The sequence below is a fragment of the Convolutriloba macropyga genome, chromosome 3 (genome assembly GCF_964194025.1).
Source record: "Convolutriloba macropyga chromosome 3, txConMacr16.3, whole genome shotgun sequence".
NCBI lineage: Eukaryota > Metazoa > Xenacoelomorpha > Acoela > Convolutidae > Convolutriloba > Convolutriloba macropyga.
Window position 1 is genome coordinate 37,661,980 of NC_134470.1, and position 18,901 is coordinate 37,680,880.

Below are 18,901 nucleotides of genomic sequence, written 5' to 3' on the forward strand. Positions count from 1 at the left end.
TTCATATTAATTATTTAATCATAACTTTCTATGGCAACAACGGTTTTCAAATTTTTCATTTAAAAATACAATTTTTTGTAAAATTGTATGCTTAAATTATGCCGAGACATATGATAGGTACAGAAATACTGATTAATTGAACTTTTAAAAAATAAGTAAACATTTCTTACTTATTTGCTATTTTTCTGCTCTTATTTGCTATTTTTCTGCTTAGCGGGAGGTCGGCTAAAAGCTTTTTTCGCCTTTTGAGGTGGCGTGTGGTCTAAAACACGGGCTTGTAGCACATACAAATTTTTAGAGCGTCAAACAACGGATAAAGGTAGGGCAGTTACAACAAAACGCCGCTTTCCCTTCAACCATTGTGTTCAACGACAGGGCAAAAAATTGCAGCGGGAAACAATTGGCAGTTAGCATAAGTGAAAATAAGCCAAAATTAAGCGACATCTGAAACTCGTATATTTTTTGAGATAACTGGGCTACTATATCGTGGTAGTCTTTGATCTGACTAATTATAATTGTCTCTTGTTTAGTTTGTTTGATTGTAAGCCAACACACCCCCCCCCCCCCCCAAAAAAAAAAACTTGTCTATAACATACTATAAACAAATAATTTTGGCATTTTGAGGGGGGGGGGGGGGGGGGGAGAAAACCGCGTTTGCGAAAACCCGACTTATTTCAAATTGACTTTTCAATGGATGTGATTCAACACGTGACTTTGAATTGAAAAACATTGAAAAATTTGTCTCAGAGAACGACCGTTTTTCATGTCACAATGATTCACATTAGAATGGTTTGATAAAATAAGGTAAAAATCGGACAATTATCACATCGGCTAATTTTGGCTTCGGCTTTCGTTGTGCATAATTGCGTGAAAAAAATGGAGCGCGAATTTAAAGCGGAATGAAAAACTATAGCTTTCTCTTTTCCCTCATCAAGACGAAAATGCCTTAACCATTTTGCTTGGCAAAAAATTATGTTGCCTCGCGAAATAACTAAAATACACACAAAATTCAAAAAGCAAGGCTGTAAAATGCCCTAAATTTTGCCCTTATCTTTGACACAATTTTAGGCCCTTTTACAACAGTGGCTTTTCATTTTATTTTTCTACTAACTTCCTTCCGAGAACGGCTGGTCAGTGCGAGCACTTAACACTGAAAGAGAACATAACTTACATGCGTGTGGAAGTGGGCCAGTTGTACGTTCCAGTGGCATCACAAAACGGGTAGGATTAATTTAGCCAGAGATCTCATTTGTTTCTAAAAATAACCCATCGTCACTTTTTGATTGATCACTTTCTAATTTTCAAAAATAGGTTATAAATGTGAATACTCGCCAATACTCTTTCGGTATTCTTTCTTGTCTTAGATTGTTTTTTTTTCTTGATAGGTTTGGTTCAAACAATAATTTCGGCAATCATAGGAATTTTTATAGCGTAACAAACTGCACTAGTAGCGTCTATATAAGAAGCGTCAAATTTGTGAAGCAAATTTACTCATTCTCAGATTTTTTTATCTTAACTCAGACAAAAAAAAACTTGAAATAACTTGTTAAGAAGCTTATAAAAATCTAAAAATCTGGTTAAGATCTTGGTAAGACTCTTGGTAAGAACAGGTCAAGGTATGGCGAAAGTATGCAATATCTTTGCGACATTCAAGAAACAAAAAAAATGGCAAAATCGATTCAAAAATTAAATTCATGGGGGTTAATGGTGACCGACAAGTCGCACTAAACATATTTCCAGTAACTCAGGGAAACACACCATTGAAACCACTTTGGTTTTCATATCCCTTTTATAGTGGGCAGGGTTTTGCCTCCTAAATTCAAAAATTTTATTTACTGCATTGAAAAAAAATAGTGTCATGTTTCGTTTCTGTCGTACAATCTTTTGTAGAATAGAACCCCATTATGATAGTTTTGACAATGATATTCGTCCAGGCTTCATCAATAAAAGCCATACTTGGGTGCGCTGAACCGTTGTTTCTCATTTGTATGAGTTCCCCCAACACTGTTATTCAGATTCCTCGTGGAAGTTGAGAGCTACCAGTTAAAATCGAGCTGTTCACACACAAGGCATAATTGTATCTTCAGTTACTAACCAGTCACTGTCAATATAGCTATTACCATTGACAGTGACTCGTTAGTAATAACCATCATAATTAACCTGATGACCATCATTAACTGAGGTGAATTAAGGCTTCAGTTCACCAAGGTACATCAGTTTTTAAATCTAATTTAACAATCTGAGGCCATTTTTTGACTTTTAGTTCTCACCGATGTTATTAGAATTAATAAAAGTATCCGCTACCTCAAAATAGACGCTATGCACGAACGAGTAACATGTCAGCAAAATTTGGGGGCCCTTATTGAAGGGGCACCCTGATAAAGCTGTAAAAAGAGTCTATCGGAAAGTCTGCTAATTCGGAACGTCCTTTTAATATCAACAATAACAGCAGCATATAGATATCAACATTCGGATCTTTTCAACAATTGCCCCGCTTTGGTACCTAGTAGAGAATCACCACCCCTTCTGTGCTATATTTTACCACAATATTATTTGGCCTACAGTTTAGATAGCCGAAAATTAGTTTAAGCGCAATTGCGGACCGCTGTTCATGGCCATGCCTCTCATGCGCTGTGGGATGTCGCGGGTCGGTTATCGCAGCGAAGCCGCGAAGCGCGCCCTGCGATAACCGCGGGTCTGTTATCGCAGCGAAGCCGCGAAGCGCGCCCACCGCCAGTCGGAAATTCTTTTCGCTTTGTATTCCGGTTCGGCTAATTGCCATACCACGGTATATTTTATTCTATTCAATTCAACATAGTTTGTGCATGCGTGGAAAGTTATTAGTCGTCTCTGATTGGTTAATAAATGGCTCGCTTAAATTCTATTCAAGAATAGCCACCCCTTTAGCAAAAGGGGGGGGGGGCGATTGTTGAAAAGATCCCAACATTCATACCAAAACACCGTATTGTCATTATAAGCTACAAGTGGTTTAGACAGCAAGAGAGTTTTTTCCTTTGGCTATGGTCAGTCTATGCTGATACTGATATTTAAGATTAAAACCGATAATCATTCTGTTCAGAACCGTGCAAAACACCGAGCAATTATTTATATAAACGCCTTGTTTTATAGGTTAAATGATCAGGTTTACTCAAATTATATTATTTACATTAATTTTGCGAGCTCTCTGGGTAAATTAGAACGCATTTTATACTCACTTCGGTATATTTGTCGGTGTTGATATATCTCGGAAACAGCGTATGCTAATTTACTTAGCAACAATCGGATTGAATAGACAGAAAAATCAAATCGAAAGCCTTCTGCACTACTCTAAAACAGTCTGGCTAATAATTTTAAAATCGGGTTGAAGTTTCTTTGATTTCATACAAGGATCATATTTGATTTCATACTGTCCATACTTGATTTCTTAGTACGATCCTTGTATAAAACCAAAGAAATCATATATGATCATTGTATGATTACCAAGATATCATATATGATCCTAGTACGAATACCAAGAATCATACATCTATTTTTCGAAAAAGTTTTTACCATTTATTTTTTTTTGTTTTTATTCTGTAGGGCATCACCTATATGATACCCCGGCATCTCTGACTACATTATACAAGAAATTGTGGCACCAGTCAATGTTTTATGTGTCATCTATGACTTTGTATGATTTCCAAGAAGTTTTTCAACTTCAATAGAAAATCAAAATTATACAGCTTTTAGCCATTGAAATTTTTTGTATGATCCTTGTATGATTTCTGGGAAATCATATCTGGTCCTTGTATGACTACCAAGAAATCCTACAAATCATATATGACCTAGCATGATTACTAAGAATCATATATGACCTAGTACGAAATCAAAGAAAGTTGTTTGATCGTTGACCCGGGAATGTTCGAAGGATTTTTTAGACAAAATATATACTCCCTCTTGTCCTTTAGCTACAATAAAAGCTAGAAACGTGGTAACTAAGTAGAAATGGTTGAAAAACGAATTAGTGACTAATTCCATAAAGGTCATTTGGATTGCTGATTGCGGCTTAAAAGACTAACTACCGATTGAAACTTGGTAATACCTTGGCAGGTTAACTATGAAGTTTGCAGTTTTAAATCTCAGAAAAATTGCACTTGTGTAAGCGGAAAACAGTAGGCAAGCATTGATTCCAATTTGAATTTAAAATAGCCATTTTGGATAACGAGTCATACTTGCATTCTATTTAGATAGACAGATATAAACAGTCGAAACATGTGTCGAATTTCTACAGCAGTAGCATAGTATTTAAGTAAGAAGTAAACTTATTTGAACGTTATTGAAATGAATATCAATTATATCGCAAAATTTTTGCCTCATTTTCGAATGAGGGCAAATCTTTACGTTTTTTTCCGTAAATGTCAATAACTATCTTAGGTAGCAATATAATATTTCTTAGCGTTAAGGGACACGATCAGACAAAACTAATGATTTAAATTTAATAGCATTTATTTAAACAAATTGTATGCTTCAGCCAATAATTTTACATCGGAAAAATTGAAAATTAACTATTTTTCAGGAAATATGGCCTCAGGTTTACCAATCAAGAAACTGAGATCTAAACAGAAATGTGGAAAAAGAGTAAAAAGAAGAGAACAATTTCCGATTTGAGAGACCAATTGAACTGATTTGAACGTTATTGGAATTACTATAAATTACATAGAAACATTTGTCCTGAAGGTCATACTTGACGAACGGCAACTCTTTATGGTTTTTCAGGAAAACTCAAAAACTATTTCAGGTAATAAAATAAATTTTTTTAGCGCTATGGGAGATGATTAGAGAAAACTAATGATTTAAATTTTAAAAGCATTTTTGTAAACAAATTTTATGCTTCAGCCAATAATTTTACATCGAAAAACGTAAAAATCAACTATTTTTCAGTAAATATAATCTCAGATTTACCAATCAAGAAAATGAGATCTGAACGGAAATGTGGAAAAAGAGTAAAAAGAAAAAATCAATTTCCGATTTGAGAGAACAAACAAACTGATTTGAACGTTATTGGAATGAATATAAACTACATAGGAACATTTGTCCTGAACGTCATACTTGAAAGACGACAACTCATTATGCTTTCTCTGGAAAAGTCAATAACTGTTACAGGTAACAAAATAATCTTTTTTTGGCGCTATGGGGCATGATTAGACAAAACTATTGTTTTAAATTTTAAAAACATTTAAGTAAAGATTTTTTTGAGGCGGACATTTTGGTGGTAAACCCGAAACTTCTTCATGGGGAAAAGGGGAAGCAGTGTTACCAATGGTCATTACTAGGACAAGGTGTTGTTGTTGGTCTTCACTGTTGCCCAACGGACTATCCCATCAGAGTTGGGGAATGATTAAATCACTGGAGACATTTTGTGATCTCTATTTTTTTCAAAGAGTAGTCAACAAGCCAGATATGTTCTCCAACTATAAATTTTTTGTTGCTTTGTGTTGCCCATATATTTCGCTTATTCCTTTCTGTCTGATATTCGGATGCCCAATAAGTCCAAATCTTGTTGGCACAACTCTGTGTAAAGCTATTTGGCGTATCAGCGTAAATTGAGGCGTTTGGAATAAATGGAATAGTAAAACCTGGCCTTCCTAAAAAAAATTGCGTCTCCATTAGATTCTCTAAATCTTATGAGTCGTTACTGGATGTAGTGAGTGGACGAGAGTTTAACATTTGCTCAACTAAGCATATTGTTGTACTTAAAATTTCACTTGATATTGGTTTTCCAACGATAGCAACGATCTTTGCTCTTTTACAGCTCAAGTCATGCTACCATACAGCTTCTCACCTACGAATCTCTCTCATACTCCTCCAAAAATAATTGATCTGGAGATTCATAGTCCACTTGATGAATCTATCTATGTACTGTCTAATCTTTGTTTCTTCTCCGACAAAATTTGAGCCGTTATCGCTTATGGTTTTTGGTGGCCATTAAGAAATAGCAGCATAACAAAACGAAATAAAACGCACTAAAAGTTTTTGAATAGTAAACGCTGAGAAAAAAAGCGGTGAAAAAATTAGCGTTGATATAAAATCAATCTATCGTAACCAAACATTTCTGTGACAATCATCAAAATAATCAGGAAAAATGAGTCTAAGTAGACTCTTCTTATCGGTTAGTTAACATAAGTTTTAACCTCATCTTGAAAATTGCAATTTTGTTGTGAAAACAAAAATTTGTTAGCAAAGGTTTGTATAAAATCATTCAAATAATTATCAATCTTCATTGAAAGAGCAACTTTAATGAATATCATTGAGTCTCCATTTGATTGACCTTTGTGATTCAATATTAGACTCAAAATCATTTTCCGGCCTTTAACTCTTGTTGTTCCTGTTCCAATTTTAAACCAGGAGCTTTAATTGGAAGGAAATATCTTACCTGTCTGCAAATGATCGATATTTGGCGCTAGTTTATATCTTTCTAGTTTTGGATCTACCAAGTATACTTTACTTTGACGCAAATTCTATTATGCCATTTATCCACTATTTTTTATGAAAACAAACATTGTGCACAACATATTTGTTTGTTTCCAGAAACATCTAGCAGTGGTCCTACCACATAGAAGCCGACTTGATTAGTACATTCTCTTCCTTAATTATAAATTTTTAAAATTTTTTGTGTTTCAGATGTTAGCGGCATTCGATGATAAACATACAACAGGTCGCTAGCTAAAAATGACAAGCCATTTAATTGTGTTAATAATTCTAGTAGTGGTTCTTACGGCAAACTTGAATTACAGGTGTGGGTGAAAAAATTAGGTAACAAGAAACCACTAATAGTTCAACATAGTCCTTCTTAGCAGTTTGTGACGGGATTAAAGAACCAGCTTTTCATTTCGTCATGCTCGACTACTTTTTTGAAACCTCCTGATCTAGGAGTCCGTGTGTTATTACCTCCAGTATAACACTTAAATAGAAACGAGTTTTACTAGATCTTTTATTTGAATTAAACGTTTCTTATCCGAGGTAATTTCTGTTTCCATTTAGAGCCACTTTCGTATTTGCGATGTGAATAAACACAACGATCTGCTGCAAATAGTAAATTTGCAAGATGAGATAACTTGTTCTCAGCTGAATCTACTTGTGTGAAATCGAACCTTTGCAGGAACTCCTTTTTTGAAAAAATGCTTGTTTTTTTTAGCTGTGAAAGCTTTTTTCAAAACTATTAGTTGTTTTTTGGTCCAATGTTCGAAAAATCGGGAATAGTTATTTCGTGTTAGTTTGTGTTAGTTATCCGGTGCAGTATCTTCTTTGTTTTTGTCTTTTTTCTACTATCTTCTCCACTGAGAGTTCCATTAATTCAGTGGTGTTTTCATCTGTTTGAAAATTATTTTCAAAACTCTTTAAAGAGCTTAGAAAATGATTCCCTAACAGATAAACACATCACTGGAATAATGGAACCCTCAGCGGAAAAGATAGTAGAAAAGTGATAAAAACAAGGAAGATAATGCGCCTGATTTCTCGAAAGAAGTTGAAAGTACATGCCAAACTAACACAAAATAACTATTTCCATTTTTTTGGAGACTGAATAATAAAAACGACAAGTAGGATCACAAATAATTTTCACAGCTAACAAAAAAATTTCTTTCTCAAAAAAGGAGTTCCTACAAAAAATCGATTTAAAACAATTAGATTTAGCGGAGAACAAGTTCTCCTATTTTGCAATTTACTACTTGCAGATCATAGTGTTTAATCAAATCAAAAATACGAAATTGGTTCCAAACGGAAACTTAATATACCTCGGAGAAAAAGGCCGAGTTCAAATAAAAGACCTAGTAATACTCGTTTTTATATAAGAGTTATACTAGAGGCACTAGCACATGGAATCATAGATCAGGAAGTATCAAAGAACTGGACGAGCGTGACGACATGAATAGCTGGTTCTTTAATTAAGTGAAAAACTGCTAAGAAGGATTATGTTGAACTATTAACAGTTGCTTGTTACTTAAAATTTTTTTACTCACACCAGTAATTCAAGTTTGCCGTAAGAGCAACTACTAGAATTATTATCACCATTAAAAATGGCTCGTCATTTTTAACTAGCGACCTGGCGTTTGTATACCATCGAATGCCGCTAACATCTGAAACACAAAATATTAAAAATTTTATAATTAAGGAAGAGAATGTACTAATCGAGTCGGCTTCTAGGTGGTAAGACCACTGCTAGATGTTTCTAGAAACAAAAAAAATGTTGTGCACAATGTTTCTTTCCATTAAAAATAGTGGATAAATGGCATAACAGAAATCAAAGTTTGCGCCAAAGTAAAGTACACGTTGTAGATCCAAAAACTAGAAAGCTATACACCTAGCGCCAAAGAGCGATCATGTGCACAAAGGCAAGATAGTTCGTTCGAATTGAATAATGAAAACGATAACTCCTGGTTGGAAATTAGAAAAGGAATAACAAGAGTTAAAGGCCCATATTTGTTTTGGAGTCTGCTTCCGATGTATACCTATATTATTTCTCCAGTATTTTAAAAATTGTCTTCTAACAATGCGTCAAATGCCGTCTAGCATAGGTGCCAAGACAAGATTTCGCGAATAGGTAACTTGTAGTAATCTTTCAATATAGGATTATAAAAAATTCTACTATTCTTGAATAAAAAAATAAAAATTACTATTACTCTTGAAAAAACATTGAGCCGTGGCTGAAAAAATTTTCCGGGCCTATGCTTTGTACAAATATTTTACAAAGTTATTTGTCAGTTTTTGACAGTGCCTTATTATGGAAACTGTAAATTCTTTATCTGATACAGTTTCTGAAATTGTGTGCACTATAGTCCTTTTGACTTCCCTTGTCGGAAGCTTGTTAGATTATTAAATCTGATACTCACTTTCTTCATGTCGGTGGATTCGTTTATGGAATTTATTTTTAAAATCAGCATAAGGCAACTATCAAGCACCTCGTATCTGGCGATAAACGAATAGGAGAACTCGTGTTTATCATGGACACCACATTTGTGTTTACTGCGTAAATTGACACAACAAAAATCTCGTTGTTTCTTTTTATACGGTTTTTTGACAGATTTTGCGGTTTTCAATAAGTTCGGGAATCTGTTTTCGGAAAAAAAGATTTTTTATGCTTATTGGGGATTTGATTGTAATTTTATATGGAACAAAAGAGGTTCCTTTTGGGAAGGCAAGTACATAAATAACTTATCCCTAGAGAGGTATGTAGCTTTAGGTAGAATATATAAGTTTGATGTATAATAACTGAGTTTTTTGGGAACTGATTATTTTCCATTTTCATTAGGCCATAGCTTAGCATTTCATTATCACTAGTTTTAGTTATCACGATAGAATATCGCAATACAACGTTGGCAGAATTGTATGACAAAAATTCACTCCTCATTTTGAATTTCCACTCTCAGTAAGCAGTATTTTGTGGTTCACATTACATTCCAGGTCTGTATAGTAATATGATGTCAGGATAGTATAGCCCATCATACGTATTCCTCAACCCATTAGAATTTCTTGCTGCGCTCTAGGTTCACAGTACTATATGCTGCGCAAACTGGTCGAGCTCAATAATTATTGGATAGCTAATGATAATACCAGTTGAACCGGGTTTTATCATAAATTCTACATCTAAGCCACTATGTTTTTCATTGTCTCCTGTCGTAAGTCGATAAGACTTGAGAAATACCTCTGTGTTTGCGTTTAGCATGCTTGTTTTAGTGATGTTTGGATATTTTATCAGGTTAATTGAAGGAAAAACAGAGATAGCAACGTTCTAGTCAACAATACTCAATTCTTGCTGAATCCAACGAACATTATATGAATTTTTTGAAGTGTAAGACTAAGTGTGTTGCAGAAGGGTAAGTATTTTGTTGATACTCACTTCTATGATTTCTATTGAATTGTCTACCTTTTCGCTCATGGCCTTGCTTGGCTGCGAGCTATCTTCATTTTGACCAAATCGATTTTCTCGGAGTTATTGAATGTTTGTTGGGTTGTTGCTAGATGTTTCAATTCTTATAAATATTTCATATAATGTAAATATTTTGGTTTTTGTAAAGGTTTGGATATAGAGTTCGAGCACTATAAGTATTCTTCTGTTTTTTGATTTCGTTGTTATTCCAATCTCCTTCTCTGTACATTTTTTGCTGAATTAAAATTTGATTACTTTCTCGTCTAAAAACACTTTTCTAGTTTTTGTTCATTGTCATCCAATTTTTTTTTATTACAGTCAGAAATTGAATTGCTCGTCTCTTACACTGGGTCACGAGAAGAAGTACTTTTCCCCTGTACATTACCCTTTGAAAGAAGTTGTTAGTTCTCCGAGTGGGTTGTTCAAAGGTGTTATTTTATCTGACGGTTGTTTCGCCAAATTTTCGTTAACTTCTATCTATTCAATTTAAATCAACTGTAATTAACTGCTATTTCAAACCCTCTCAATTTTCAGTAGGTTTCTTGATACGCCATTCGTGGGCTTTGATTTTAATGATCGGGTTTTCTAATAACTAGGACAATAAATATTTGCTCTCTTTGTCTAGATTGGATTACATGTTCACGCGCTTTCTCAACGTTACTTAAGTTCGTTAAATCCTCTTGCGAGCAAGTATTTGTTCGCTCGCCTTCTGCACATTTTGCCTAGAAGGTAAATACTCTACTTCTAGTTGGTGTTTTGATTTATCGTGACGTTCAGTAAGTCTATCAAGGAAGCCCCCTTTCATACCACTGAAGACCTTATTCTCATCAGTAGTGTTAAACCACCATTTTATGGCAGTGTCAGTTAAGAAAGATTAACTTAGAAGTATCCTTTGATAAAGTCCACCAAGTCTTTGAGAAAGTCGACCTCTCAATTAAAGATTGTGTCCAAATTTCCGCAGGTTTTGTTTCTGGCTCAAAATCGCATGTGAGAGACGGATCTGGACAAATTTTGCATTTGAAGTACCTATTGTGGATCATAGTCACTTATCATCCAGGCTCATTTGGAACTTTTGAGCCTTCTTCTGTTCGTTTAATTTTGCATGACCCGTCCAAACCAAAGTTACCCATCATCCGATATGCAAGCACCCAATATGGCGTCAGATGGGTGGTTGCTTAAGGCGTTTTGGATATTAGAGAGACCTGAAAGTGTAGCCAGATATCACAAAATGACCGTCGCTACCCAGGAATTATCAAAATGTTAGCAAATACGTTAGGGCAAGATGAATCAACTTAGTCAATGTGTGTCGTCTGTCAAATTTGGTTCTAAAAATTATATAGATCTCTGTATCTACCTAAGCAAACTATCTGAAACAATAAGCAGATCGAAAATGATATTGAACATTTGCTCATTTGGTCCACCAGTGGTGATACGGACTATTGACAACTTTCAGGTTGTTAGGACCAATGCGTCTTTTATGTCTACTTTGGTTGCGTGCTACGCTTTGTTACCATTACCACTTTCATGTTTAACTTTTGTCAGATAGAACTCAAAATTATTCGTTTATTGCGTTCACTTTTAATAAAAGTTTATCATTTACACCAAGCGATGCTGTGCAGTTAGGTAAACGCAGTTTTCAATACATTTCCATCGGTGTCAGGACAATTTACCCAATTCCATTTTACCCAATGCCATTATACCCAAGCTGCCATTTTACCCAATGCCATTTTACCCAATACCAACTTACCCAAATTAGCCAGAACGACTATTTAGCCGACTATAAAATAAATGGTCCGTGGGACTTGATATGAAACTATCACAACCAAACATGGGATTATATTGTCCACAAATATTTTAAATCATCCTTGTAATAGCGACTGCTAATTTGTAATCGGATAATTGAACGAAAAGATCAAAGAGCATTGGGTAAGTTGGTATTGGGTGAAATGGAATTGGGTAAATTGTCATGTAACCATTTCCATCGATTAAGCAAAAGTGAAATAAATCGGATGGCTGAAAGTAAGACAGACCCTATTCCTATTTGGGCTCTTTTTACAGCCTTAAGGACTATAGAGCTAGGGTATATTGTAGATTTTCATCTGCTGCAAAAGTTTCAGCGGTTTTTATAGAGGAATACAAACAAACTGATATTTTTATTCAGGTCATGTACTTGGTCTGTCCTAAACAATCCGTTCATCACTGTCCCTACATAACAAACGTTGAACTGTTCTTTTCATGCGCAGAGGCTACGCTCTTTTTCGTGAATATGGCTTTTTTTGCGTATGGAACTCTCACGTGATAACATCATTGCAGCCAAGATTGGTCACAATTTCTAAATAATATCAACAAATATTCAACATTTCAGACGGTGATTCGGATCAAATTTGTTTGCGTGTTATTCCCATTCAAATAAAAGTACCAGTCAAATGTATGGGAAGGCTCAAGTCATATAAACTGGAAGCCCTTTCGTCGGGAAGAAGTAGAGGTTAACAATTTTTCTACACTAACTTGCAAAACCTGACTTAGAAAAGTTACGTTTTACTCCAAAACCCCTTGACGTCAATTGGAACACTCGGAAACAATTTATTTTAATCTAAACAGTAAAAAAGAATATACCTTTAGGCAAACAAATGTCTCATATTTAACGACCTTATTTGCTTTCACGAAACGTTTTCAGAGCAATTGGATTGGTGGTGCATTAAAAGTATTGAAACAAAAACTTTCATGACGTAACTTCCAACTTCTTAAGGCAATATAAAAAATATTTGCGAACGAAAACCTTATTCTATAAACGTGATTGTCGAAGATGGATACCGATTACCCAAGAAAGCTGAAGAGCTATTGTCCTGTACTGAAAAGATTTCTTTTTCTCGGAACTTTCAGCTTAGCTATTGGAAACTTATAATGTATTGGTGCAAATTAAATGTCAAGAAGAAAGCCGCTGACATTAAAATTGTGACTCAATGTTTTTTTAGAACTAGAAATAAAATGGTTAAAAGATTTTCTTTGTAATAGTGCTAATCACTGTAAAACAAAGTCAGTGTGATTGTTGACAAAATTATTTCATTACCGACTCATTGGTAGATTTGCATATCTAATTGAAAAACGTGTTTTTTTAAGTAAAATAATATTAAAAATTTCTGCTAAAAATTGGTAGAAATGTGTTATAGCAGCAAAGATTTCGGTGATTGCTTCTTACTAAAATATTTGCAGTCACTGCAAATAAGTTGTTGCTCTGAATATTTTTCTACATATCAATATCGTTTTGTCCGAGCAATGATCTTTTACCAATTTTTGCTTTCGGGTCGACTTTCTAACATCAATCAAAAATTGCTCAAATACCGTGGAACTAATAATTTTTGTTGTGAAATTCGGAATTTAGGTCTCTTGACAGTCTGTCTTTTTTAAAGCAATGAAAGATTTAGAGGTGAAGTTAGCCATAGTATATAAGATATAGCGTTCAAAATTGCAGCAAACTCTAGATAATGCCGTTATTTCAGCCTGACGACCAAAAAAATTAACAGAAATTGCATTTACAGTTTTGTGTTTGAAAACAAACAAATTGCAAGAACAACTTAAAAAAACTTAAGTATAATTGGGGAGCAATGTAACGGCTGCTCGCCCAATTTTTGAGTCCGGAAAAATTTTGCACCACCACGTTAGTTTTAGCGATTTCTTTGGTTGTAGAACTTATGAGTTGAAGAACCAGAAGCTAGAAATAGTAACAGTTGAATTGAAGCTAAAGTGATTCGATAGAGTATAAGACAGAGTATAAAGTACTTTACTGCCCAAGAATAGTTTTCAATATCAGGCACATTATAAATTTATCACTGAAAAAAATTTAACGTAGAAGATACTGCAATACGTTATTTACTGTTCAAGTAAGTTTATATTTGCCGTAGTGTTGACAAATTTTATGAAGAGAGCCATTTTTTGTGGGTGTTGGTGATTGATGTTGAGTTACAACTAACTGTGTAGCTCTTTTGGTCCACATTTTCCCCTTCATCAAGTGACTAAAATTGTAACTGCAACTCTGACCAACACAGTTGCTATGACAACAGAATGTGGACAAAAGAAACAGCATACAAAATGACTTTTCCCTGTCTGTTTTGGGCTTAGCATCACTATTGCTGGTCTTGTTGTCTTTTACAAGAACTTTCTCGTTAATTGGTGGTACTGATGCGAGCGTCGCAACGAGCTTCTTTTTGACTCCATCATTCGACTAGATCTTTGCCGATGGAACTGCTCACTCAGAACCACCTATGTTTTCTGTAACTCGACGACGTTTGTAATACTTTTGTCTGACATTGTATTTGACCGAGGAAACGAGATCATCTTGAGTCAGATGTGATTGCAGTAAGCTTGTGTTTGTCAAAAGTGCTTTTGATCGTCGATAAATATTTCGGTGCTCGATAAACATGGTAGACAAGCTTTTATTTGTCACAACTGAGCAGTGTCAACGCTCGTGCATTCAGTATTTGTTCAACTGGAAACATTTGAAAAGAAAGTCTTCTGTAATTAATCAGTGCAGCAACACTGCTTAGGTTGCTCTCTCAAAACATCCGATCGCCTTTTGCCATACTCCCACTTTTCTTCTTGAATTCAATCCATTGTTCACGCCATTTCTATAATACATTTGCGGAACCGTGATTCAGAAAAGTTCACTAAAATCGAAAGACTTTACTTTTGTGCGTATGAAGCAAGAATAAAACATAGTGATATTTCCAATGTACCAATATTGGGTGTTTCGCATTGAAGTCCAATTGATTTTTGTTTATTCTGCCGTTGGCACAAACAACGTTTTTAGGAAACAGTGAGAAAAGTATTTTTTGGCGTTTTCTGCTAACTTTTCAGATATTTTATCTCTTCACCAGATTGTTCTTGCTGCAATAGTTTGAAAATGTTTGTCTTCGCATTCGCTCTATCTCCAATGTCATATAATTTTGTTGCTGGTTGTGTTAAAAGTGTGGACCAATTGGCTTCTTTTCTTCAACCTGCGTCATGAAGATGCGGATACGTTTTTTTCATGTGAGGCAAAGTCTAGGTTGACCTGCGCAGGCAATTTGACCTCTGATTGCTTCAATTTAGAAGATTCATAGAGCCATTTGTTTTTTATTATTGAATTCCCCAGCATACGTTGCTCTGGTCCGCTGTGTTGTTACTACCGCACACATGCTTCCAATGTTGTATCTAGGACAAGCGAATCACCACAAAAAGTTGTGGTTTGCAGCGAGACCTATGACTTCATTGAAGAACTGAAATTGAATGCGAACAGAAAGTGCAGCTGCGGTTTTTGTCTGGCGGTTTTTGTCAAACTGTTGTTTGTAGGTCACACCATGACGGCTGCTTGCAATTCTAAGCGTAATATTGAATGATGCCGAATCGCTGCCAGTCCGCAAACGCTTTGTTCTGGTAAATGTTTTTAGTGGAGTACTTAGATAGACCATAGCGCACATTGTTCTTTCAGATGCGTCGGCATACGAAAGGTTTTCAACTTATACATTACTATTGTTTCTTCTATCGACGCTCATTTGAGACACAATGTGGAGCTGTTCATTCAAATTTAAGAATTCTGCTTCTTCACCAGTTTCTGCTCTGTTTTCCCATGTTTGTCCCAATTTAAACTAGTTTTTCCTCAAGAGTCGTTGTCGATCCACAATGAAAATAACAGAAACCAAGTTTGGTCAATTACCGAACACACCGGAGACAAGATCTTCATTTGGGTTTCGAGGGGCTCAATTCTTTTGGTGGTACCTCAGCAGACCTATAGACTATCGAAAAAACCTCTTGGAGCTCAAGTACACATGATCCATTTGTCGTTTGCTCGGCTTGGCTTTGCAGGTTTAGATCATGTTATGAGAGAGGAGGTTGTATCTAATCGGATACCTCAATAGCCTCTTCTGGTGTTGAAACTGAATTTGTTAAATGGTAGAAACTGTTTTGAGTTGCTTTCCCTGCGACATGCGATTCATCTTCATTTTTGATGCCGACTCTCATGAGGGCGTTGTTTGTCGTTAAAGTTGCACTCAGCTCCTTTTTTTGGAAGTTGGAAGTTGGTACTTACAAGAAAAATTGATTTAGCTCTGGCCGTCAAGACTATTGTTTCTTCATAAAATCGGAAAATTTAAAATCAAACTACGTAGTAAATGATGTCCAGAGAGTAGCTTGTTGCTGAGGCATATTTAAATTTCAATGCACTTTTGCAATTTCGACGGATGCAACAGGACTTTTTGAGTTTATCTCTGGTTCGTGTCGCAAATTTTTTTTGCCTTTCAACTGAATGAGTTGCTTTCAGTGCCTTTGAATTCTGATTCATTCATTAATTGACGAATAGTTTTTTAACATGTATCTGTTTTGATTTATGAGTTGGGTTGACTTCGTTTATTGATTATAATTTGTTTCTCTTTGTATTGCGGCTACAATGATTAAAAACAATCAAAGTCTGAGCTGAAGTTGCTGGGTAGCTTTGGATCGGGTTCAAAGCTACGTAATACTGGGAAGCGTATTTTTAAAAACCACCGAATTCGTATATTCTCAGCTATTTCCACATCTTCAGTCTGTCGAAACGACAAACTTTCTCTCTTCTCTCGCTCTATTTTTTGTAATTCGTAATCAACTTGATTTTAAAAAAAATTACCATAACCATTGAAATGAATTTTCTGTTTGGGAAAACTCTCAGTGGTTGAAACTCCTTTTTAATTTTGTGGTAGTCAGAAGAACCCTTTTCAAAAGTTTTTTCGCACTGAAGCATACTGACAATTGACATTCGTTAATTTCAAAACTATACATTTCAAAAATTTATGAGTGCTATTGGAAAGCTTTGCTTCTTTATTATTCCATAATGCACTCAAATGTTTGTTCGCAAAATTTTTTTTCTACTGTCGTTGCATTGGTGTTCATCTTGTTCTTGCCATCAAACCCCGGAAAACCCTTCATACACAAAAGCCATTCCTGTCAGCCACTTTCCAATTAAGATTAGATTGCGCCAGTCCTCATCCTTGTGATAAATGTAGAATAACTTTTTCTCTTCGAAAAAGTGTGGTGGCTTATTAACTACCATGTTTAACATTGAGCTTGTTAGCAGCTCGACAATACGTGTGAGTTATTTGAGCACCCATACTAGGGTAAAAAAAATAACAATGAAACAAGATTGCTTGTGAGGTTTCAATTGATTTCGTCCTTTGAAGGCTTGCAAGCATAACATCTATAATAGCATTCTGTCTTCTTTTTTGTTTAAAACGCTCCAGGCAGCGTGATCTAACTTTCCAGAAGATCACACTAGAAATTTGGCCTTTTTTTGGCCATTTTTTTTGGCCTTTTAGTAGAGTTTTTGAATGGCTCGTTTTTTTCTGTATCTTGAAAATGTGGTTGTCAATTCTTCCAGAAAAGACGCTTAATCTCTCGGGCCAGTCCAGCTTGTTTCTGCCAGAAATGATCAATATCAACTTTAGCGAGATGAAGTTTCTGAAACGGACAGTTTTATTTCGCAAATCAACATTGGAAAAAATTCTAGTCATCACGTTTGACAAAGAATTGCCATTGTTTAGAAATACGCTTAATTCGTCCAGGGTTTACCTTAAAACGAGTTTCTGATCAAATTGGCGTTCGTGTCTCCCCCCTTTGCTTTGTTCTAATGCGAAACATTTTGCTGCTTTAGAATCTGAATCGAATATGACTTTTCAAGTGCTTTCGATGATTTAGAACTTACATCAACTTTCCCCCAGTGGTTCTCTTCGCAATTGGCGTTCTAGTTCAATGTGTTCTTGGAGTTGATACAGAATTTATAATTGTTTCATTTCCAGCTTCATTCTATGAGATTGTGCTGTTTAAAGTTTTCATTTGAGTTCTTTCTTTCCTTCTAAACCTTTCGATTCGTTGAAGATGTTTCCGAAGCATTTTCTGTACCTTGATGAGTTAGCTGCACGTTTCATCTAACAGCTCTTGTTGTCGAATGACTTGTGATACCAACAATTGTTTACCACTTTCAACTGACCAAAACAAATTTATCTGTTTTTTTATGAGTTATTTGCAGGTGGTTCTGCTTCAGCGGTCCAAAGAGTTGGTTGAATATGTCAACCAACCATAGTTTTGTCCGCGGATATATGGTAACCAGTCAGTGCAGTGTCTAAATCTTTGAAGAATCTTTGCAGTTCAGTTTTATGATAGCTAAACCAACTCAAATGACATTTAGTTTCAATGAGTTGTTCAAATCAAATATATTTTATAGATTGTTGATACGATATTTGTTATTTATAATATAGTAGCTTCCAAGCCTTTTAATTGCAGTGTCTCAGAACAATTTTTCATCTGTTTACCAGACTGCTGCCACCTCCTAACGTATGCAGCAGTTTCCTTCGTTAGTGATACTCTTGCGTATGGGAGAAAATTATATTGTAGATTTTTTTAATTGACTCTATGTTTCTAAGGCGGTCTTGATTTCCTTTTGTATTGCTACATTCATTTTGCTCAAGAAAAAGGAAAAAAATTTTAATCTAAAGTCCGGGTCGACAGACCGAATTTAGCTGCTGTTCTCCCAATCTTCTGTGACGGGGAAAGTTTACACCATCCAGTTCCTTTTAGTGCTTTCAAGTCCGTCCAGATTTTGTTTTCGCAGTTCCTTTTTGTAACTGTATGTCCGCCATGTTTTTACCATTTCATTACCAAATCAGTTTATGACTATTTGCCAGTCTTTGTGTGGACGGTTTGCTACAGGTCACCAAATTTGGGATCTCATGATGCATACTGGTTCAATCTGATATGCAAACAATTTGAATTCAAAAAAATATGACTAAGACCTATTTATTCAAAAAATAGGTAGAAACACCAGAAGCTGTGTACTAAAGTAATGTTTATGTTGAATACTTAGCTTAACTAAGCTAAGTATTCAAATTACATCATTCTAAAAATAGAATGATGTAATTAGCTGAACCATTCATATTGCACAAAATGTCCGTCCAGCCAAACGGACATTTTGCCATCCAGCAGGACGGGAACTAT

The 18,901-nt window shown here is 35.2% G+C and overlaps 1 protein-coding gene across 3 annotated transcripts in view; it reads left to right on the forward strand.

Moving 5' to 3' along the window:
- The first annotated feature begins 301 nt into the window (after positions 1–301).
- LOC142336183 (rho GTPase-activating protein 45-like) overlaps positions 302–18,901 on the forward strand; it is an 89,858-nt gene continuing 71,258 nt past the window's right edge. The window contains exon 1 of one of the 3 annotated variants that reach the window (XM_075384816.1): positions 302–319. The gene's annotated coding sequence lies outside the window, so the exon portion shown is untranslated. Of the gene's footprint in view, positions 320–913; positions 1,222–11,290; positions 11,528–18,901 lie in introns of those variants that run through there. The other 2 variants (XM_075384814.1, XM_075384815.1) reach the window with 2 other exon arrangements.